We start from the raw sequence: 25,325 nt of genomic DNA, 5'->3' as shown, positions 1-25,325 counted from the left end.
AAGAACTACCACATTTCTTTCACACCAACTCCCCAAAAACCACAGAATAAAAACAGTAAAATATACTACTCAGCAGAAATTATGTATTTGCACCAGCTACTGGTTTTCAACTAGAGAAGGTTTCTCCAGGCTAAGATGTCTATCTTTCTATCGATCTAATTATATTTTATGTACTTATATGGCCCCTATTATCTAGTATCTGAGCACTTCACAATCTTTAATTTACCTTTATTTATCATCACAACACCCTTGTGAGGAAAGGGAGTACATTACCCCCATTTTATAGATGGGGAACTGAGGCACAGAAAGACTAAGGCCTGGATTAAAGGTATTTAGGCACTGCAACACCTAACTGATTTATGCTGAGTGGAGCAATGTCTACATACATTTAAAAATCTGGGCCTGAACATCTTGTCCAAAATTATACAAGAAGCCTGTGGCAAAAGCTAGAATCAAACTCAGGTTTCCCAAGCAGAAAGCTAACACCTTAACCACTGGACTACCCTTCCATTTAAAAAAAACCTATGCTGGAATTTGCCCCTTTGCTGACCATGCTATACCTGGTATGCAAGCTAACTGAAGGACTTCAGCCTCCAAAGCTGTCAAACACATTTCTCCTCTATACCAAATTCTCAAAAATGTATCTAACACATGGGAATTTCAAATTTAGTGTCAATGGAATAGAATGTTGTCACAGAATAATGAGCACCTGCTGCTACATCCATGACAAGGAAAAAGAAACAGCCATTTATAGAAAACAAATGGCTGAAGCAAAGCTGAGATGTTAGTTTTCAAACCAGTAGACATTGATCCCATGATAATACTCCATTCCAATTATTTTGTTTTTTCATACCTATAATGGCGTAGATTTCATCTAAAGGTATAGGATTCAGTAGAGTGACAGCTGTTCACTACATCCTTCTTAACCTGCAGCATTCCGATTAGCCCAAGCACAAAATAAGTCTCTTGTCTAATTCAAAAACCAGCTTACCACGAAAGGTAGGTTTCAAAAAAGTAGACTGTACTTTTATAAACTTCTTACAGACTCGTCAAAAAAAAGGTTTAAGTTCTACCATTGAACAGGGATCCCACAATCCAACAAGGTGGCAGGTATTAAACTGGATGCAATAAGCTATAATAAAAGGTGTGACTTATTAGCCAATTATAAAATGAGTTTCAGAACAACTTTGCTACTGAGTCCCACTACTGCAAAAGAGTGGCTTTTCTTTAAGCCACTAATGGGAATAACAATACTTCAAAGAAAGGTGCCCGGGGATAATGCCTGATGGGGACTTTGCTCTATTTACATGATACACACAACTTTAGGTGTCTTCACTGTGACTAGGTAAAGTGCTCTTGTGATGCTACAGTTAAGTAGCAGTATTCCACAGTTTGGAACCTCCTTCTCTACAGGTAAAGTTCATTACAATAATAAATGAAAACCTACATCAACATGCCACAATCCAATAAATCAACAGCTTCAAGTCAAAATAAAGGGCTTTCTACAACTATTTTAACTCTTTTTCCCCCTTCTGCTAAATTTTATTTCCCCCCCATCTTTCCCCAACCCCATTTGTATAATTTGCTCCCACTCTCTGCTCAAGACCCCTCCTGCTACTTTTGCCTGTGGCTCATTATATATGTGGAGATGTGCATTAATGAGCACTAATACAGACTTTTGTGCCTTATTACTTATTTAACATTTAAATGAACATTCCCTCATCTTCCTGCGGATCACCCTTCAACCAGACAGGGATTCTTCATGATTCTCCATACTTCTGTGGTTCTCAACCTGTTTATAATTGTGGGCTGCCTATGTTACATGGGCCACAGGCTGAGAACCACAGCCTGAGAACCTCCTTCCCCCCTTAAAAAACCCCACCCACAGTCCCCTATGCCCAGAGCCCCTACCCAGCAAAGAGTCAGGAGCGGAGCCCTGGGTGAGGGACAGGCAGCCAGGACCCGGACCCACCATGTGGGGCTGAGCAGTTGGACCCCGCCGCGCAGAGCCAGGCAGCCAGACCCCAAATCCCACCGCCCAGGACCCGATAGCAGCCAGACCCCGGGACCCTGCCGCGTGGGGCCGAGCTGCAGCCAAACCTGGACCCCACCATGCAGGGACAGGCAGACGGGATCTCGGGGACCTCACTGTGCAGGGCCAGCAGCCAGGACCTGAAAAGGGAGGCCAGGAGTGGATCCCCACCCAAACTTGGGGGTGCTGCACCACCCTGACAAATCTGTAGTTCCCAATGCCCCCCAAGCTCTCACTGTCCAGAGGGTACCCCCCAAAACCTACCCACAGTCCCATTCTCCCACCCCTGCGGCACTCACCAGCCCCTGCTGGCAGGAGCGCTGGTGCAGACTGCAAGATGCTGTCTCCCCTTCAACCAGCCCTGCCCCCTGCCAGACCAGAGCAGCAAATTTTGATTTTTTTTAGCGCATGCGACCTGCAGGTTGAGAACTGCTACCATACTTCCATGCTATCATGCCTGTGCCCCTATATTGTAAAGGATTTTAAGGTAGCATAGAAGCAGCTTGATAATAATTGATTCCCCTACCACCACCACCCACCCCTCACCCGGAATATGACTGCCATAATTAAAGGGAGAGTGGGTTAACTTGACTCTTGACTTCAGACCCAATGGCGGAGGATGATTTAGCAAGTATATCTGATATCTGTATGGTTATGAGCTGGGTGAAACTTTGTTGTGAGTGGAGCTAGAACTCCACTGAGATTGACAGGTGTGAACACACTCTTCAGTTAACATCATTGTAAGTACAAGCCCCAACCTAAAACAAAAAAGTGTCTGAGACCCTGGCCCAGAAACTTTTGGCAGAGTATTGTTTTGGGTAGCAGCGTGCGTATATATCAGGGAAAAGAGATCACACACAAACTGACGACAGACAAGAACAGAAAGAAAGGGAGAGGTGAGAAAGCCAAGTGGGAGCTTGTAAGCACGATCTGCTTGGAAAACGCTAGAAAGAGAGCTTTTGGGTCTGGTGTTGGCTAAAGAGGCTTGGCTGCTGTAACTGTGTGTTCTTGGTTCCGTCTGCATTCAGAGACACAGGACTTCGTACACTCCTTGTAAATAAACAAGATGGAATAAAAAAAATTACCAGACTCCATCAATTTCTACTTCCAACTGGAACACTGGTCCCCAGGGCTCCAAACTTTGCCTAAATGCTTCGGTCGAAAAGGGCAACAGTAAATTTACATATACACACACACACATGCACTAAATGGCCAAAACTATACCAGGGTTCAAAAACAAAACTACATAAGTTCATGAAGGATAGGTCCATCGCTGGCTATTAGCCAAGATGGTCAGGGATGCAATCCCATGCTCTGGGTGTCCCTAGCCTCTGATTGCCAGAAGCTGGGAGTGCACAACAGGGGTTGGATCATTTGATGATTTCCTTAAAAAGAAAAGGAGTACTTGTGGCACCTTAGAGACTAACAAATTTATTAGTGCATAAGCTTTCGTGAGCTACAGCTCACTTCATGCTTCCGATGAAGTGAGCTGTAGCTCACGAAAGCTTATGCGCTAATAAATTTGTTAGTCTCTAAGGTGCCACAAGTACTCCTTTTCTTTTTATGGATACAGACTAACACAGCAGCTACTCTGAAACCTGTCATTATGCAAAGTTGATGATTTCCTGTTCTGTTCATTCCTTCTGAAGCACCTGGCATTGGCCACTATCGGAAAACAGGATACTAGGCTAGATGGACCATTGGTCTGAACCAGTATGGCCGTTCTTATGTTCTTAGTTTTCCCAAAAGGAAAAAAAAAGGAGCTGACAGAGCAGCAGACAGACTCCACTGAGTTCCGGCTCGCTGCCTATGGCGGTCAGAAGGAACACAATGACAACAGAGGCTGTGACCACATGTTATAACCAGTAGCACCACCTATTATTAGGGTTGCTCAACACTTCCCATAAGACTCTGCTTTCAGTTGCCTATAACTTGGCAAAACTTTAACTGTTTGGGCTAAATTTTCTAAGCAAATACTGTGCATACACAAGGGAACCAAGTTATGATTGCAATGGGAATTTTTGTTGGTAGCCATGGGAATTCCCTGTATTTTGTGCATTTAAATTCCATAATCATAAAACTGTATGAACAGAGCTCTATTGTAATTAATATCTTTGTGTTTTCTGAAGAGACATGTGAGACTTTAGTAATTACACCGTCAGGTAAACACAACCAGCCATGTTTATCTGAATGTTCATAAATACACAATGGCACACATAGAAACAAACACAATGTATTTATTTCAACATGCAAAGATCTTTCGCTCTTTTTATAAATATATACACACACAAGCTCACACATCCCTGGAACTCAACGCATTGTTATAAATTTACTGAAAACATTACAAACTCAGCGAGTGAAAGACTCTGTTTGTGAACACAACTAGTTTCTAAGCCAACCTCTGCAAATCTGTCCAAGGTACATGGTCACACAGAAAACAGAAGTCTAAAGTTTTACAAAAAGGTGTTTTAGTTATCTGGAAAGTAGCAGAAACATGTATTGGCAGCATGAAAAAATTTATTGGGAGCATACAAGCCCTGCTTGCCTTTCCCTACATACACAGAGAACTCAAAAACGATAAACGAGTTTTACTAAACTGCTCGCGCACACAGTCACCTTTTGGCAGGAAACAGAACTAGCAATGGCACAAAAAGTATGTTTGAAGTTCAACGGTAAGCCTCTGAGGAGATAAAAAGAAGAGGAAAACTTCTAATGCATGCATCTTTGCAAATTTAAACGGTAGCATTGCCATCGCACCCATAGAAACCACTTAAAATTTCCTGCAATCCAAGATATTTTAAAGGAATGTCAGATAATTTAGGCCCAAACTGTGACATACCACTAAAATTGTCCTGATTTGCTGGGAATATTTTTCAGAATTGAAAAATCTACTTTAAATCTTTTTGAAGTACTATACATGACACACTGATAGCATGTTTGTTCAATTTACAGATACCAGCATGCTTTGCTCGCTCTTCTTTTTAACTATACTTATGGTTAATACATATGTCTTAATACTGAATCTCTTAATAGAAACCATAAACCAGGGTTTCAAAGATTAATGCTTTGAACAGATACTTCTATATATACCTGAAGCATACCTTGCTAATCAAAGCATTCTCCTCTAAAATAATGGTGCTTTTGGAAGCGAAAAGGCCCATCAAAGTAAATGCCTGGAATACCAGCTATTAAGCATTCCAAGGTCCCATTTTAAATTTGGTATGCATTGCTTCTCATCTCCCACAGATGTCAATAAGGGTACATCTACATAGCTATAAAAGGTTTCAGAGTAACAGCCATGTTAGTCTGTATTTGCAAAAAGAAAAGGAGTACTTGGGGCACCTTAGAGACTAACCAATTTATTTGAGCATAAGCTTTCGTGAGCTACAGCTCACTTCATCGGATGCTGTAGCTCACGAAAGCTTATGCTCAAATAAATTGGTTAGTCTCTAAGGTGCCACAAGTACTCCTTTTCTTATAGCTATAAAAGATCCATGGTACCACTGCGGCTGGCCTGTCAGGTGACAGGCTCTTAGGGCTCAGGCTGAGGGGCTATAAAATTGCAGTGTAGACGTTCAGACTTGGCCTGAAGCCCAGATTTAGGGCTTATCTTCAGTACCGCGCTACATCGGCAGGAGAATGCTCTCCCACCGACGTCATTACTCCACCTCGATGAGAGGTGGAAGCTATGTCAGCGGGAGAGCGTCTCCTGCCGACATAGCAAGGTGTAGACACCCCTTTAAGTTGATGTAACTTACGTCGCTTGGGGGGGGTTCTTTCACACCTGTGAGCAACGCAAGTTTCATGGACTTTAGTGGTAGTGTAGTAGACAAGCCCTCAGAACCTGGGCCAAAATGTCTATACTGCACTTTTTTAGCCCTACAGCCCAAGCCCCATAAGCCCAAGGCAGTTGACGTGCGCTCTAAGACTCGGTGCTGATATTTTTTTAATTGCAGTGTAGACATACCCTAAGAATCATGCAGCTAAAACTGCATGTTCTGAAAGTTTATTCCTCTAATATTCATGGAGGAGAGAGGACAACTTTGGTTATGGAGCTCCTGGTGCCCATGAGGTGTGCGCTCAGGGGATCCTTATATTTGGGGGCAGATGGAAATAAAAAAAGGGAAGGTTTTCTCTACCTTAAGACAGTTCTATTAGATTTTTAAGGCCAGAAGGGACCAATACCATCATCTAGTTTGACCTCTTGTGTAACACAGACAATAGAATTTCACACAGTAATCCCTGCATCAAGTCCACATCTTTTAGTTAAATAAACTACAACATATTCTTTAGAAAGACATCCAGTCTTCATTTACAGCTTTAAGTGATGGAGAATCCACCACAGCTGTTGTGAATTGTTCCAATTTATAATTACCCTCACTGTTAAAAATGGGCACCTTATCTCTAGCTTGAATTTATCTAGTTTCAACTTCTCGCCATTGGACCATGTTATGCCTTTGTCTGATAGATTAACGAGCCTTCTACTACCCCAAATCTTCTCCCCGGGTAGTGTCTGTTTACTTTAGCTCACTGTTTCCTTTCCCCTTCTCCTTTGCTACTCAGAACTCCACCATCACAATGACGATGACTTAGTCACAAAAAGGCTATTACTTCAGAATATCAATTTCTTGAGGCCTGGAGCTCCCCTGACGCTACAGAAATTCTCTGACCCACTGATGAGATCAGAATGTGTTCTGCAATCTGCCACAACTGCTCCACAGTAGGTATTCTGAAAATGATCCCAACTACAGATAAAGAATCCTGTCATGTTCTGTTCCTTTGTCGCGTTTCTGGTCATAGCAAAGCACCATCTCTCAGCAGAACCTCCAATACCAGAAAGAGACAAAGCAAATGAGAAGGAACAGCTACTTCATTAGCCATTGATACGTGAAGGACTGAAACAAGAAACTGATCACCTCTTATTATGAGAGGGTAGCACATAACTCCCACCCCTTCTCTTTCTCCAGTTACCAGTGGCTTACATTAGAATAGTTTTGCCTCAGACACACCACACACAAATATGAGCTACAAACACCAACATGTCTGCACTTTATTTATTAGCCCTCACATCCAGGTTATGTCTGAATCTTGCAAAATCTTTGCAAACATGTCTATGATGTGGCCTTTCCTATCCACACAGCTAAAACTCATAATTTCTCATCTCAGCTGTGGCAATATCCTTTTATCCAGCCTTGACAAATGCAATCTTGCCCTGTTTATATCCACTCAGAATGCTGCTGCAAAGATTTTTTTTTCCTAATCCTTCGTTTTGACCATGTCTCTCACACACTCTTTGCACATCTCCACTGGCTTCCTCTTCTCTATTGCATTAAACATAACTACTTGTTTTCACCTCAATCTTTCCTCAGTGGGCACAGACCCTTCTCTCACCAACATCTGTAACTGCATCTCCACCCCCTTGGTCCTAATGCTTCTTAAATGCTTCACTGCTAACCATTAAGCTTCTCAAAGTAGTGATACACTTCAGGGCCTAATTTGCAAAGGTGCTGAGCATTTACAACTCCAGTGGGAGCTGTGGGTGCTCAGCAACTCTGAAAATCAGGCACTAACTCACCTTGGATAGCGAGACTGCCCTATTTGAGAGAGCTATCCAGTCCTTTGGGAAAGCAGCCCATGCGGTAAGCCTTACTTGGAATCAGTGCCAAAAGCATGTAATATTCTGGCAGGCCTCAAAAGGAGATGTCAGTTAGATAGTGATGATTTTCCAGGTTCCCTGTCCAGATGTTAAGCAGGTAAGGGAAAGCTCTCAATATAAAACGAACAAGGAGTACTTTTGGCATCTTAGAGACTAACGAATTTATTTGAGCATAAATAAATTTGAGCATAAATTTCTTAGTCTCTAAGGTGCCACAAGTACTCCTCCTCCTTTTTGCTGATACAGACTAACACGGCTGCCACTCTGAAACCTTTCAATATAAAGATCCATTTTTACTATTTATGTGTATTATCACAGCATCTAGAAGCTATAAGGTATGTCTACATCTGCAGCAGCATATACAGACACTGCACTGCTAGCACATGTATAACTAGCATGGGTATAAACAGTAGTGTAGACCGTTCAGGACAGCTTAGGCATGTGGAGTAGCATGCCCTACGTGCCAGAACTCTGTGGGTACGTATCCTACGTGGCTTTCTACATGCCCAACCAGTATCTCCCTTGTCCACAATGCTATTTTAGCAATGTAGTATCCCGCTGCTTGAGACTTTCTCAACTGCCTCTTCTCTGCCAGAACCTTTCCCTGCCACAGAGAAAGGCTTCCGCAGCTCCCACCTCCCAGTGCCTTTCCTCACTGCAGTGAATGGCTCCAGCAGCAGGAAAAGGCTCTAGGATGGTGGGGAGGCAGTGGAGAAAGGCACCAGCAACAGGACACTGTCACATGTAGCAACATTCTGTAGTAAGGCTGGATGCAGCCCACCTTTCACTGCAGTGTGTAGTTATACATACCCTACATGCCACTTCAAGTGTAGCAAAAGTCATCCTTGTTGGTAAGAACTCCATTGTGTTAGGCACTGTACAAACCCCAACGGTATCACCACAGGCATATGACATTATTCACAGGATACTATTTTTTTCCCCCTTGACACAGTTGTGGCTGGAAGACAGGTGCAAAATTTACATGATGGAACAATACAAAAAATTAGATGAATTAACTGCAAGCAATAGATGACAGAAATGCTTTTTAAACTTCCTTTTTGTTTTGTTTTTGCTTTGGTGTTTGCGGGAAATAATTAATTCCTCACAAAACTGCCTGAAGGAAGTTGTATTTGAGTTCTAAGTCCTCTCGTTGTATGACTGACTGTTTCCATGCCTCAGAGGCATACCTATAACTGCCAAGGGTCATTAAGGATATGTCTACAAACCTATATTAAGGGTAAGTCCAGGCTCTGACTCAGGTTTGAGCCCAATCTCTGCTTCCATCCACAAACAACTCAGTCTGACTCAGGTCAGCAAGCTTTCAGGACCCAGTTCCCAGGGCCCTGACAGGGGCGTGTGTCGGAGCCGAAGTCCCACTGTGACTTGCGTCCAAACCCTGTCATTTAGCAGCGTGGATGCAGCTCAAGGTACATGCCCGAGTCAGAAGGTCTGCATAATACAGCATGGACGCCTTAGCATGGCTGAGAGACACAGGCCAGCAACTGTAAATCGAGGTTCTCAATGCAGTAGGGGCTCGCAAGCATGGGCTTGGAAACACTGAGTCCACTAGCCCACGCTCCACAGACTTAGTGTGCAGAGTAGATATACCCAAAGGCACAACCAAATTCTTCTGGATGTTCTGAGAGAGTATTCAGTGAAGCCTAAAGAACAGATTGCCAAGTGTCAATGAGCCAAAATCTGCAGAGATGGAAAAGCTAACCATTCACACTAAGTAATTTTCACATATATATGTAACTAACATAACTATACACAATTATGCCGGAAACTCACTTATAAGAAACAGCACCAAACTTGGTTTATTTATTACACATATTTTCCTCTCTCATTGTGAGGAATGTGTCCATGTGTTCCAAAGTTTCAAAAAAGAGCCACACATTAATCTGCAGGAATTTAAAGTCCTAGAGTCATCACATGGATCACTGCAATGCAAATATATATATATATATATATATATTGGAGGGACTTCTAGTAAACATGACTTGAAAGTTGTATCTGTGAGGTACAAACAGAAATCTCTCCCCATGCCCTGAGAAATAATACCCTGGACCTGCAACACAGAGAATAATTCAAGGTAGACAGACTCCATAATTGTACGGCCAACTTTTTCCCTTACATCTGGAACCCACAAGTGATTCACAAACTTGCTGGAGAAATGTAAGTCTTCATTCTAATAGTTGTTAATAGAGTTATGTTCTTCTCACAGTTCACAAGAATGTCTCAGCTTTTCACAATAGTCCAACAATGCTGGACTGCTCCTATTCCATGTATTGTGAGTTCTTGTCATCACTTATACCCAATAGCTTTTTCCCATGTCCACCAAAACAGATTTGAAGCCTTGTGTAAAGGACTGAATAGTTTTGAAGAGAATTAGAAACATTTCTAGTTACTGCATCTTTAACGTAGAAATGTAGGGTTATAAGGGACCTTGAGAAGTGATTAAATCTAGGCCCCTGCACTGTGGTAGGACCAAGTAAAACTAGACCATCCCCTAACAGCTGTTTGTCCAACATATTTTTAAAAACTTCCAATGATGGAGATTCCACAACCTCCCTTGGAAGCCCATTCCAGAGCTTAACTATCCTAATAGTTAGAAAGTTTTGTCCAATATCCATCTCCCTTGCTGCAGGGATAATAATCCCATTATACGTATGCTATTGTTTTGCCTAGATCTGTATATCTCTTGTGCTGTCAAAAGTAATTGTGCAGGAAGCCTTTGCAAAGCCTATGTGTTCTGTGCTTCAACTATCACGTGTCCCTGGAGAAGTGAATGGTAACCACAGTATGAACAAGGGTGGAATTCTGGGAAAGAACAAGAAGAACAACTGATCATAGTCCTCCTTATAACAGCCCTTAACATATTTGAAGACTGTTATCAGATCCCCCCTCAGTCTTCTTTTCTCAAAACTAAACATGCCCAGTTTTTTTAACCTTTCTTCACAAGTCATTTAATCATTTTTGTTGCTCTCCTCTGGACTCTCCCCAATTTGTCAGCATCTTTCCTAAAGTGAGGCACCCTAAATTGGACACAATACTCCAGCTCAGGGCTCACCACTGCTGAGTGGGACAGGTATCTCCATGTCTTACACACAACAATCCTGTTAGTACACACCGAATGACATTTGCCTCCTTTGCAGTTATATCACAATGTTGACTCATGTTCAATTTGTGATCCACTATAACTCTCAGATCCTTTTCATCAGTACTACCACTTAGCCAGTTATTCCCCATTTTGCAGTTGTGTATTTGATTTTTGCTTCTTAGGAGAATTACTTCATACTTGTCTTTACTGAACTTCCATCTTGCTGAATTCAGACCAATTCTCTAATTTGTAAAGGTCATTTTGAATTCTAAACCTGTCATCCAAAGTGCTTGCAAACATTTTATAAGCATACTTTCCATTCCATTATCCATGTCATTAATGAAAATACAGACTAGTCCTAGACCCAGAACTGACCCCTACAGGGCCCCGTTAGATACGTCCTCCCAGTTTGACAGTGAACTACTAATAACTATTCTGAATATGGCCTTTAAACAGTTCTGAACCCTCCCCCGATAGTAATTTTATCTAGACCACATTCCCCTGGTTTGCTTACGAGAATGTCCATTTGTATGAGAATTCCAAATTTTATCCACTTTTCTTTCCAAATCATTGTGTGTGGTGAGCCTTTGTTAATTTTTTGGGGCAAGTGAGAGGTGACAAAAGGGCTTACTCACACTACTGAAAAAGAATGGAATTGCCAAAAACCATGAGTATCATCATCATGCTATAAGGAAAAATCTGATCTCTCACAATTTTGACCACTTATAGTCTATCTTACTGAAAAGAGTAAAGTAAATCTCCTCATTCTAAAGGTCCCATCCCACTGCAGTCTTAAGTGCATGCTAGTACTGTTGTTTGCCCCCTTTTGGGGTAGTTTCATATTTTGTTTTTACTCACTGTGTCAATCAGACAATGCAGTTCTACAAAATAAAAAGAATGTTGCCGTATGGGCCCCCACCTCAAGAATGGCAGATAATCATACTAGCACTTTGTTATGCTTAAACACTGGGAACCTGCACTGAGCTCTGTGCAGGTGATTCCCTGCTCTCACCTGGAGACCCACTGAAGTCAATAGGTCTCTGCATGGGATCAAGGCTGTGCCCACATGGAGCTCAGAGTAGGACGGTGGTTGTAATATATACAGCTCTTAAATACAGTTAAATGCAGCATGTGACTGTACCCTATATGCATTCATTGCTCTAAATTCATATACATACACATATTTTAACCTCAGTTGACTGGAGGCATGGCATTGCAGCCAACAATCCCTATAAAGACTATCAATACATCACTATTCAATTGGCTGGAGGCTGCTGTTGAGTCATGCAAGGGATTATGTCCCACTTGGAGATCCAGTTTGTTGTCATAAAGTCGCTACTAAACCTGTCAGACAGAGTAGGGCAACAAGACCAAAAACCAGATTGGCATCAAAACATTAAATAACAACCTAACCTCACCTCATCTTTCATCTCCAGTATACTAGAGAGATATACACTCCCACCTACACTGTACCAACAATGCCATCCTTGTTCGTCCATTTGTCAAATTTTCTGATCAGCACCATCCTACAATCTGCCCATCATGCAAGGAAGAAGCGCCCTGTAAAAATCCACAAGGATTGTAACAGGATAACAACCACCCAGCACTGAACACCCTGTGGACCGAGGTTACCCAATATCACCTTTCATAACTTATTTGGTTAAATGTTTTAAGCACAGATTCTCCTAGCCCCCAATACTTTTCAGTCAGACCATTAAATGTTCTTCTCATCTGACTCAGCTCATTGTAAGCAAAACATGTACTGGGATCTTACCTTTTCTTTCTGACACTGAAGTCATGTGTACTCTGTTCTACCTAGACACATGGTACATTCGTTCTCAATTCAAAAAACAGACACCTGCTATTAAACAGCCATAGGCACTCTAATCCAATAGGACAAAAAGCATTTTCCTTCTATCGTGGTGTTGAGATAAGACTAAGAAAGAAAAAATTCTCTAATATAGCCTAGCATAGGGAAAAGGAAATGCCTCTCTTACCCTCTAGCAACAACCCTCCCCCCAAAAATAAAACAAATTGGCATTCATAGCCTTTCTTGAATAATTCCTTAGCACAGAGCTCTTCCCCAAAGCCAAATGCAATTTCTCTCCTAATGAGCAATTTCCCTCCCCATGTGCTGAAATAGTATGTGACCTTCCATATCAACCATAAAAGCAATATCAACCTCTCTTCGTACCAATTCCAATCTGACCTGCTCATCAGCCATGACAACCTCTCTCTTTTCCAATACCTACCAGGTATGTTCAAAGTCATCCAAACCCAATCTGTCTGTACTCATCACAAGACGACATACTGGACAGTCATACCAATTGAGTCTTTTAACTGTGAGGGTGGTTAAGCACTGGAATAAATTGTGGAATTTCCATCTTCCTAGGCAATCACTGGAGATTTTTAAGAGCAGGTTAGACAAACACCTTCAGGAATGGTCTAGATAATACTTAGACTTGCCAGAGTGCGGGGGATTGAACTAGATGTCCTCTCGAGGTCCCTTCCAGTCCTATAATTCTAACCATTTCCTATTCCGTTTCACACACCACTTTTTAATGGAGGTGGTGGCGACATTATTCTCTAGTTTGCTGGCTTTCACCCTAATTTTAAACCAAAGATTTAGACCTCTGGCTCCTATAGCAACATTTTCAGTCCCAGACATCAATTACTGACCTATTCCTATAACAAGGGATGCTGGGAAGGGGTGCCCATCCCAAGGCATGGGGCTCCCCTTCTTGCTGGCCATATAGAGATTAGAGGCAGAGTAAGTACCTGTCATATACTCAGTATGTGAACAACTACACAGAGTCATCCAGCAGATAAAACAAAGACATATGTTTTGCTGAGTGGGTAACATACTCTTGTGGAGCTGAACAGTGATACAGCAAAGGGTGACCGACTTCTTACCCAGTAGGTCAGATCCCTCTAAGGGAGGAAAAGCTATACTTTTATTCCTTTGATCACAGAAGAAGAGAGCTTCATGGGAGATTATCAGGTATACCATGTAGCCCCCTCCTGTTAGCGGAGATAACAGACAGCTAAGGCCAAGAAATTATATAAAAGGGACAAAATTCTAAATCAGACAGACAGAAAAAGGAAATCTAAACTCCAAAGGAACTATGGTGATTTGTACCATCTGAGGCTCTGACCCTTATTTGGGAGCCACAGAGGACATGAGGGAATGTCAGTAACTAAGTCTGAAGCTCCTGGAGGGCAATGGCACAGAGCTGGGCATCCAATCTAGTCTCCTGATGCCTTGGCATTCTCCTCTTTCCTCCTCTGATCACAGTTCCCCATGAGTACTGTTGCATAACTCAAGTTCCATTCAACCAACCTGGTTTTAGTTTATGCTTCTTTGAAAGTGGAGGGCCATGGCTTCCAAATTAACCCCTGGCCAATATGGATGGAGTAGTTGGCAAGTCTCTTGACTTCAGTGGAGCTGTGCAGATTTAAACCAGGTGAGGATCTGGCCCTGAATCTAGACAGAACTTGCTCTGTTTTCCATGGCAGTGATCTGTGGAAACAGCAAGTTTTATCTTTTACATACTTTTAAATTCTTACTGCTGGCACAACAATACTATTGGACAGATAGCTTGAGTCAGCTTTCTCCCACAAGGTGTTTGCACTCGTTGGCTGACTCAGAGTGCAGCCAAGTATGGCACCTTGCCCGCCTTCCTGAGCGCTGCACAGCCTGCAAAGGGGCAACACAGCAGTAGGAGCTAAAAACCTTGTTTCTGGAAGAGCTCACCTTTGCCACAGTATGCAGAATAATGAGAGCAGACCAGCCATTTATGTTAGAAATCATACGTTTACCCCCCACAGTATTCAAACAAACATTTGCATACTCTTTATTATTTCCTTCAGTTATTTATATGCAAAGCTTAAGGTTCAGACACTTTATAAAATGTAAAAAAAACAAAAAAACAAAAAAAACCTAATTCATGCAAAGCAGTGATATTGGAATCTTACACTGAATTAATTGTGGTGTCAATCAATAAAATGGACTGCCAAACAAAAATTAACCCTTAAAACAACAATGCTCAACACTCCCACCCCCCTTCCCACTGGTCCGCTAGATACCAGGACAATCTTGTAGTTCAAATCAAACTGAATATGGCCATTTCATTCATTAAAAATCAGCATCCATTGCCACAGAGCAACAATACAGATATGCAGGCCAATGTGATTTCCAGTGGGTTTGGACACCACCCAGCATATTATGGGTGCTACCTCAAAGTACATAAATAAAGGGAGAATTAATAATGACAGAGGTTAAGTTAGACTCATTTAGGAAAGCAGGCGGATGACCAAGAGCATAGGATTTTAGTCCAGTAGATGGGCCCTGGACTGAAAGTCAGGAGACCTGTTTCTTCCCCCCGCCCAACTCTGCCACTGACTTAGACAAGTTACTTCACCTCCTTCTCTGTTTCCCTTTCTGTTCTATGTCTGTCTAGTCTGTTTAGAGTAAACTATGTGAGGCAGGATCTCTCCCTCCGTAGGTGTTTGTATAGTGCCTAGCACAATGGGGTCATGATATCTGTTAAGAGTCTTTTGGCTCTACAGAAAAGCAAAAAAGAAATAAGAGCTACAGGTTGTAGGACAAGAATGGGCAAACTATGGCCCGCGGGCTGCATCCAGCCTGTCAGACCTTTTAACCTGACCCTCGAGATCCCGCCAGGGAGCAGGGTCGGGGGCTTGCCCAGCTCCGCGCGGCTCCCAGAAGCAGTGGCATGTCCCTGCTCCAACTCCTACGTGTAGAAGCAGCCAGGGGGCTCTGCACGCTACCCCCGCCCCAAGCACCAGCTCTGCAGCTCCCATTGGCCGGGAACTGTGGCCAATGGGAACTGTGGGGGCAGTGCCTGCGCATAGAGCTGCCTAGCCTCGCCTCCATGTGGAAGCCGAAGCAGGGACATGGCACTGCTTGCAGAAGCTGCTTGAGGTAAGCGCTGCCTGGAGCCGGCACCCCGACACGCTGCTGCGCCCTAACCCACTGCCCCAACCCTGATCCACCTCCTGCCCTCTGAACCCCTCAGTCCCAGCCCAGAGCACACTCCTGCACCCCAAACCCCTCATCCCCAGCCCCACCCCAGAGCCCACACCCCCAGGATTTGTCATCTTCAATAGTAGAAATAGTTTTTTTCTTTTGGGGTGGGGGTGCATCATTCCTTCTCACGGTAATGCTGTGCTACACAAACTCCAAGGTTGGTCACAACTCAGTAAGTGCTTGTGCAAGACCTGTAGGCCAGATAGTGCAGTCTAGAAGGCTGAATAAAGCCTCCAAGCTGCTTGTTGCATACCAAGGAGCCATCAACAGCCTGGGACTGGCCTACCTGAGAACTGCCTCTCACCTCCTGCCAGAGTGCACACCTTGTTCAAAAGGGACACTGAATTAAGAGCCATTATGTTTTCTTGTAAAAAAAAAGAAACAATTTGTAAATCCTATGGTATCATTAAGCCTTAGAGCACACAAAAGCTAGTATGCACATCCTCATGTTGTGCATTAAGTGACAGAAAACAACTGTGCTCACCAGAAGTGAGAAGTCACTCCCTCCTGTACTCACCTGTGGCACACAGTAGTTCAGTCCCCTGAGGACTGAAAAGCTGCAGCCAAACTAAAGTCATTAAACTCAGGGGCATCTGGATGAAATGTAAGGGCCTGGGTGAGATACAGGTCAGACTAGAGAAGAGGTTCCCGAATGGGGGACATGCAATAACATTATTTTGGGGGCCCAAGGACCCCTCCCCCCTGGCCCCACTGAAGGGCCAAGGATAGCAGGGGATTCTTTCTGGCCAGGGAAGTGGATGGGGCTCTGTGTAGTTGGGCTCAGCTGCAAGGACCAGGTTCCCAGCCCATCTCTACCCCACTGCTGCAGCAGCCACCAATTGGCAGTTACCCTCCTCTGCTAGGAAAGCCAGCAGGCACTCTGCAAACAGGGAGCCGAAGGCTGACCGTGGGAGTCCTGACCCCTTCACTCCCTTCTCTCTCAGACAGAGTCCCCTCTGGACTTCAGTGCAGCCCCAGGGCACAGAGCCTCATCCGCTTCCCCTGCCAGACAGAACCTGGGTAGAAGTGGATGGGGCTGCGCTGAAGGGCCAGAGAGAGCTGTGTCTGGCAGGAGGTCTAGTACTCAGGGGCGCAGTCTTACACTCCCCTCCCATCCCCATCCCTTCAGAGCAGCTCCAAAAGGGGTGAGAAGCAAAATGGGTAGGGAGCTGGGTCCTGGCAGCTGAGACCGCCTGACTGTTACAGGAAGCGGAAGGCTTCCTCAACTGCCACCTGGTGGGTACAACCTCTCACCCCCATACTGGGCACTCCTTCCATCCACCTCCTGACCTGGCCTCAGTGAGGGGGACATGTATGGGGCATGAATTTCCAAAGTGGCCGCCACAAAATAAGTTTGGGAAACTCTGAACTAGATGATTTCAAATCATTAAATCAAAGGAGTGGAAGGGACCCCGAGAGGTCATCTAGTCCAGTCCCCTGCACTCATGGTACAAGGATTATCTTCTAGACCATCCCTGACAGGTATTTATCTAACCTGCTCTTAAGGACCTCCAATGACTGAGATCCCACAACCTCCCAAGGTAATTTATTCAGTGCTTAACCACCTTCACAATTAGGAAGTTTTTAATTTTACAAGTTTTAGATGTAAAATTGCTACTAATTTTTTTGGTGAAAAACAAAAACAAAAAAAGATAGTCCCTTCTGGGCTTAAACTCTATGAATCTATACGTGTGTCTACACTGCGATTAGACATCCGCGGCCAGCTTATGCCAACTTACTTGGGTTCGGGATGCTCAGGTTGCAGGGCTGTTTAATCATGGTGTTCTGTAGACATTCAGGCTTGGGCTGCAGCCTGAACTCTGTGATCCTCCCACTTCGCAGGGTCCTAGAGCCCAGACTCAAAGGCGAACGTCTACACTACAATTTAACAGCCCCTTAGCCCAAGCCCCATGAGCCCATTGCAGGTTTTTAAATGGCATTGTAGACATACACTATAAGGCCCCGCTCACCCTTCCCTCCAACTTTTGTCCCCACTCCTTCCTCACTTTTGCACCTTTCCATTCCCTAACAAGAACGGACACAGCCTAGATATTATAGTCCACCTCTGCCATTCTCCTATAAAGTTGGTTTCCCATCCCAGGTTGGCCTTCTAATGTAAGTCACATGGCCCTTCTGATTAGCCATCCAAAAGAGTAGTAAACAACCCACAGCAAGATGACAACAACTGGAGAGGAATTTGAGTTTCAGCAGTAGGTGCAGGATTCAGTGCAGACCTGAATCAGGACTCAGATTTGTCTCTCTACAGCCAGAATCAATCCCTTTTGAGAGCAGAGTTCTCTCCCTCTCCCACCTCTATTCCTCAACTGACTTCTCAGGCTCCCTGCAGAAACCGTCCATCCCACCAATGTCGTAGTTTAGATTTGGACAGTTCTATAAAGATTTAAATGAAACAGACAAAATTAATCAGTCCGTTCCTCCAAAATAACACCATTGCATAAATTCTATACACAAATAATCACCCATCAATATAAGGAGAAAATATAAACTGCAACAAAGCCTTAAAAAGTATTTTGAAGTTTTGGAGAAAATAAACTGGAAATGTACATCAAGGTGATGAAATACATTAAGTCAAAATTCTTTGTAACAACAGTCAGTGTTTAAAAATCTCATCCCTTTCATCCTTATTAGACAATGTTTTGTCATAATTTGTTAGGTATCTTCATAAATGTTTGATGAATATTAACCCTTTAAAATAAAAAATTTAGTTTCTTGTTCTATCTTTGAGCATTCGATTATGTCCTAATTAGTGCTATCTTGCTATTTTAACTTTCAATTAAATATGCATAAAAACTACACTAAAAGAGTATTAGTCAAAGCACGCAAAAGTTGGGAAATGCCAGAACTAAGGTTGCTTGTACCAAATTTAAGCGGGGACAACAAAAGACACATACCTGACACAGAAGGTCACCAGAATGTTTTAACAAGGACAACACAATTATTTTCCCATCGTTTTATTCTTTAGAACAGATTAACTTGAAATTTTCCAAAAAATCTGCCTGAAACAGTCACCAGGCATTGAAAATTTCAGCCCAAATGGTTACGGTTTGGGAAGGTTATAAGGAAGTGAAAACAGGGTCTGATAATGGGAAGTGAGAGGCAACCTTAATGATAGGCAGCACTACCAGCCCGGCCTAAAAATACAGTCTATTATTAAACTGATACAGAACACTGTTTCATTTTCAAGTTGTTTTTTGGATTTTTAGATTTTGGGTTGGGTTTTTTGTTTGTTTTTTTAATACTTGATAGAGTCAAGCCCAGAACCCAAATCCCATATCCAAACCACCCCGAACTTGGAGAGAGCAGGACTCCAAATATGAAGTTTAGGACTGTCCCTTATCACTAGAATATCCTAACACCAGTTCTAACCAACCCCAAACTGTTTGGCAATTTCAGATCTGGATCTGTAGCTTTGGGTTAGGCCCATCTCTAACCATTTCTAATTATTATAGTATTTCCAACAATCACCCAGTATCCTGGGTATGCCTCATGCAACAACTTAGCTGTATAATCTGCTGATAAATTACTACCATTAGCCTCCACATACTTAAACCTATATTTGTAAAATAAATATTGGCTAACAGGGGGGACTGATTAAAACCAAGACAATTTAAACCGGTGATTTAAATCACCAAGTGGAAAGTCTAAATTTAAATAATTTTTTAATCAACTTTCCCACTTATACTTCAGTTATTTTCTGAAGAAGGGTGCATTCTCATTAGTTGATATAACAATTAAAACATCTTGATTTACAACTCAGTAGAGCCTTTACACTAGATTTGTACATCTTTTTGCTACCTAGGAACGTAAACTATAACTATATACATTTATTTAGCAATTATATAGCTTAATATTTTCAGATTCTTATTAATTGTACATTTTTAGTATGTTAGAAAATAGTGAATGACATATTCCTTATTTACTAGATCATGAGGAAAAAGTTAATTTGTGTCAAGTTACATTAAGATGGTAACTGGAATTTAAACAAACACAAACATATAAAATTGATTTTTTATTAAACGAAACATGCCCTTAATATACTACATGATTTACTGTGTCATATTTATAAAGCTTGACCTCAAAAGTTAGAATCAGGGGGCAAACCAACTTTCTTGATGTAGAAATGCAGCCTTTAACAAAGATTTTAACAGAGGCTCATGGATTTAGTACATTTTTTTATAAATGTTTTAAGAGATTAAAAGTAGTTTAAGCTGTAACATACTTTTAAATGAAATCTCAATTTAATATAAACACATTTCATTTTGAAAAGAAGAACTTGTAATTTAGAGAACGCCAAAAAAAGTTGGCCAATAGTATATGTGCGCTGCTCTGTGTCATGTAATGAAAAACCCTGAGAAAATGTAGTTTCCTTTTTTGCTTTTTCTTCCCACTAACAAGACTCTAAGAGTATGCTCTGCATATAGCACAACATTTGTAAAATGCTCACCACACAGGATTATCAACAGAACAGGATGATAGCGCGGGTAATATTTTATTTAATACATATGTATAGCATGGCAAGCAATTGATAAGCTGGGTAGTTGGTGTTATTTCCCTATAGTTTGTTAATTTGCATTTGTTCTGGACAATCATATCTTTTTGTATATTTTGTTTGTACTAAAAAAATATTTTTAGCATTTCATACACAGATGTCCACAATAGTGGATTACATTATTATTACATATTATTCAGTCTCAGTACATACAAGAGAGCTTAATTAACATGATCGCATACTACATCTCAAATAGTGGTATAGTTACATCATTTTTCTTACAATCTTAGACAGAAAAAAAATCACCTTATGCTATATTTGTATTTGTTCTTTTTGGTCATTTCATTTTTGTGATGGCTCCATATGTCTTTGGCATTCTTTTTATAAGTTCTCTTCTCTCTAACGTATGTAAATAATTAAGTCAACAGTAATGCACTATACAATTTATTTTCAACCAACAGCACAGCCTGGGAAGAGACAATTAATGATAATTCATCTGCAAATTTAGGTGAGCTATTTCTCTATTACTCCGTTATTCTACTTAACATGAAGTATTTGTATAAGAACAGTACTATAATTTTATATAAATGACAGCAAAGCCCTGATTCTTCAATGAACTCTGTGTGAGTGAACGCACAGCCCCACACAAGGCTCCACTGAAGTCAATGGGACCCTATGCAGGAGCCAGTATCTGTGTGAAGCAACTTGCAGGATGAAGGTTTAAAGTAGTCTGACGTAAAGAGAAATACACAGTACTACAAGATGATAGAAATAATTCTATGATATTGTACTGCACCATTTTGAAACAGTATGTGATCATAATTAAAGATCATTCAGTGCATACACAGAAGGAATGTCCTACGGTGTTTGTGGCTGGATGGTTTTTAAAGAAAATTCCATAATCTGGAACTCTACACCCAGGCTCCACCATAACACTGTGTCCCATAAATCTCACAATGTCTACAGAAGCGAACCTTTCCTCTACGAACCTTAGAAGGCATGATTTGACACTGAAATAGGACTCACTGAGCAATGCCTCAAATAGGTGCTGCTACATAAAAAAAAAAAATGGCAGCTCATTCGGCAAGGGGGCAGCCCACTTGATGAATGAAGGCTTTGTAACCTGGCTGGTGTGCTGCTGCACAAAGGTGTACATCTGCTGGCCTACATCTTCAGTGGAAGGTGAGGGGCCAAGTGACAAGTGGGGGCCTTCTGGTCCCTAACAGTATGTCTACACAGCATTTTGGATCAAGCGGGAGTGAGCGTCCCATCTTGGTCCATAGCCTCAGGCTAGCAGGGCTGAAGCTAGTGCTCTAGAACTGTATGGACAGTGCTTTGAAGTTGCGGCTCGGGCTAGAGCAGAGGCTATGAAGCCCATACCTCTTCCTAGGCTTCAGAGCCTGAGCTCCAGCCTGAGCCACAACTTCAAAGCACTGTTTACACAGCTATTTCTATATCACTAGCACAAGCTCTGCTAGCCTGAGTCTATTAACCAGTACTGGAAGGCTTGCTTGTGGGCTGGGTGGACATACCTCTACTGGCTTCTTGTCTCATCAGGTCAGGGCTGTCCTGGCTCTCTGCTCTCCCAGCATGTCTTCACTACAGAGTTAGCTGCAGTGATTGGCACCTGGCTGCATGCAACTACATTGCAAAGACCTACCCATGTTATTGTATCTCTCAGGTGTTGTACTCACTCCAGTATGTCACTAGGACTCCTTGGGACATGCGCCATGGATATTTGTACTGCAGTAAGCTGAGTCGTTCTAAGATTCCGTCCCAGTGAATTGTGGGAGAACTTGTACGCTCATGACAGACAGGAGAGTTGTGGAAAGGCACTAGAGAGCTATCAGCAGTTGAATAATTTAGCCTGCGTCGTCACTGCAAGTTATCAGTCCAAGTGAAAGTTGAACTTGGACTCTAAACCTACTCCTCAGCTGTGCCCAGGTTGAAAGCACCACTTAACTCAAGTGAGAGGTTTGCACATGTGAATGGAGGGGGGCTGGTGCAACACCCAAGTAAGAACTCAGGCTAACTCTGGTGTGAAGACAGACTCCCAACAGAACTTCTGTGTCAGGTAGAACGAAAGCCTGAATGGTACAGGTTGAAGGGGCGTTATCTTGAACATCCTGTTCTGGAGCCCATTTTCCTAGGAGTCTTGGTGCCTTTTCCAGTGGCTTTGGGATAGTGGGAAAGAGAAACCTTCTTGCCTTTGGGGCATTACTCAATCCCCACCTCCACCCCACAGTAAAAGATCTGCAGACCTGAAAACTGATTTCCATTTGACCCAGCTTATGAACCTTTCAATATTGTGAAAAGCCTCTTCCGCTTCTCCAGAGTGTCACTAAACAGAAAACTTCCCAAATAGGGTACATTAAATGGTGTACAATTGTTGAGGGCCTGCTCACTTTGGCTGGGTTAGCCACATGACAGGTATATAAAGTGCAGCTTTCCCTAGCTGAACATTTTAAGCCTGATCCAAAGCATACTGCAATTTTTGAAGATAGGCCCTTTACAAGTATAGGCATCAATGCTGCACCACCTATACAGGCTTAACTTTAATATTATGCACATGGGCAAACGTGTGCAGAACTGAGGCATTAGCTCTAATTGTTTTGTTCCAAAATTAGCACATATGCTTAGACTACAATTTTCAAAGGCTCACAGCTTGGTCAAATAAAAACCTGTGTTCATCAGATTACAACTCTCCAAGAATCTTTCTTGGCTAGGGTACTGCTGTGCCAAATTTCAACAAAAGAAATGGTTAACAAAAATTTTAACAGCAATCTTTTTTCTGTTCTACTGAAATAAACACACACTATCCCCACAAAAAAAATTTTTTTTTTAATTCATCTTTAGACAGAGACAGCCTGGGAAATTGCAGCCCCAAATATGAAAATTTCAGAGAAACATAAGAAATTTCAGAGAATCATAAGAAATCATAGGGGAGAGGGATAGCTCAGTGGTTTGAGCATTGGCCTGCTAAACCCAGGGTTGTAAGTTCAATCCTTGAGGGGGCCATTTAGGGAACTGGGGCAAAAATTGGGGATTGGTCCTGCTTTGAGCAGGGGTTTGGACTAGATGACCTCCTGAGGTCCCTTCCAACCGTGTTGTTCTATGATTCTAAACTGAAAATGGGTTGCTGCCTTTCTTGTTATAATATGATAGGGGAGCGCTAAAATCATGGTAAACACAATTTTTTCCCCCCACACCAATAATATTAGTTGTCCTAATGTTAAGGCTGGAGATTCTAGAGAATTTTTAGTTGAGTCAATTGGTATTCCCTTGAAAAATATCCCAGCCTCCTAGAGTAGTCTGTCAGAAGAACGTAAAGATACGTCTGAAAGGAAAAGGGGCTTCATTAAGATCTTTGAAATATCTTAGAAGCCTAAGGAGCATGCTCACAAGTGATATTTTTAACCACTAATTAAGTTCTATTTTAATTTTAAGATCAAGCAATTACGCTATGTAGATTATGTTCAGAATACGGTACAAGTGTCAGTACTTTCTGGGGTACGTCTATACAAGGTAATAATATGTATTTTTAAAAGAAATTCTCCTATAATTCAAAAACTCCTGAAGAGATTTTCCTGAAACTGTTAAAAAACAGAATGAACCCCAACTTCATCATCAAGCAGGGATGGAAAATTTTAGCCCAAAAGATGAAATGTGAAAACCGGTTGTTATAAATCTTTAGTAAAGCAGGCAAATTATGCACACGCACAAAGGTCACTTATGGTGTTGGGTTTGTTTGTTTTTTCCCCAAAGACCATGATTTGCCTTCTAGAACCTTTCTACACTGCCAGAAGTTGAATGGTGGGAAATTGTCTTATAACACAGTAGTGCCTTGTCTAATATTAATTTTCATACAAGATGTACACTTTCATGACAAGGCTTGCAAAATTCTATCTGCCCCAGGGTATGTCTCTCTTTAATAGGCAAGTAAAATACCATTAGATTTTTCATTATCAAGAATCATGGTAAAGGGCACACATGAACATTTTGTGCCTGGGCTTGTAAATTTTCATAACTATTTTGCAAGGCACATAAACAAACACAAAAGCAACTCTTATATCTTGCTTGTGAATACCAGACCAAACTGTGGTATAACCATGTTACTAAATTTTATTTCAGCAACATGATTATACTGCCATTTAGTCACAGCTACACAGGCAAGCCCGAACAGTCAGGATACCATCACATTGTGACACGATCCACCAGACATGGGAATTTTGGAAGAAATTGTCTTAGATTCTAACTCACCCAGTCCTACAAGGTCTTACAAATGTGCGTAACTGTATACACTGACAGGTTTCAGAGTAGTAGCTGTGTTAATCTGTATTCGCAAAAAGAAAAGGAGTTCTTGTGGCACCTTAGAGACTAACAAATTTATTTGAGCATAAGCTTTCGTGAGCACTAACAAATTTATTTTAGCATTAAGCTTTTGTGAGCTGTAGCTTTGTTAGTCTCTAAGGTGCCACAAGTACTCCTTTTCTTTTTGCGAATACACTGAGTAGTCCTACTACTTCAACAGGACTATTCATAGTGCATAAATTAAAACACAGTAGGCAAGCCTTTGCAGACTCAGGTCCCAAATTTTGTCCAACTTGGAGGAAAAAATCCTATCAGACTGTAGACCCAGCATGGAAAATATCAGCATGAAAGGAATATTTTTGGCTAAGCTATGAACTCCAAGTTAGCAAAGGTTGAAAAATAAAATTAAAACTACTTTGCACTTCTAGAGAGCCTTTCATCTGTAAAAGATCTCAGAGCACTTTATAAACATGGCCTCGAAAATCCCTGTGAAGTACAAGATCAGTTTTGCATGGATAAAGTTGTTAGTCATTTACCAAGATCACACAATGACAGAACACAGGGTAAAACCCAGGGATCCTGACTCCTAGCCCCCAGCCCTAACCAGGAGGCAGTACTTCATTTTCTGTATGGAAATTCTTTACTGCAGTTAAAAAAGTTAACACA

General features: G+C 42.0%; 1 protein-coding gene across 9 annotated transcripts in view; it reads right to left on the bottom strand.

Moving 5' to 3' along the window:
• Positions 1-25,325, bottom strand: part of TBL1XR1 (TBL1X/Y related 1) — a 170,807-nt gene that overhangs the window by 130,724 nt on the left and 14,758 nt on the right. For 3 of the 9 annotated variants that reach the window (XM_084638989.1, XM_084638995.1, XM_084638991.1), the window contains exon 2: positions 14,129-14,308. The exons of the other annotated variants lie outside the window; for them this stretch is intronic. The gene's annotated coding sequence lies outside the window, so the exon portion shown is untranslated. The remainder of the gene's footprint in view (positions 1-14,128; positions 14,309-25,325) is intronic. 9 annotated transcript variants of the gene reach the window in all.

Source organism: Lepidochelys olivacea (assembly GCF_965140295.1).
Source record: "Lepidochelys olivacea isolate rLepOli2 genome assembly, chromosome: 9".
Taxonomy (NCBI): domain Eukaryota; kingdom Metazoa; phylum Chordata; order Testudines; family Cheloniidae; genus Lepidochelys; species Lepidochelys olivacea.
The sequence above is the reverse complement of the archived record's forward strand: the minus strand, read 5'-3'. Positions and strand labels throughout refer to the sequence as shown.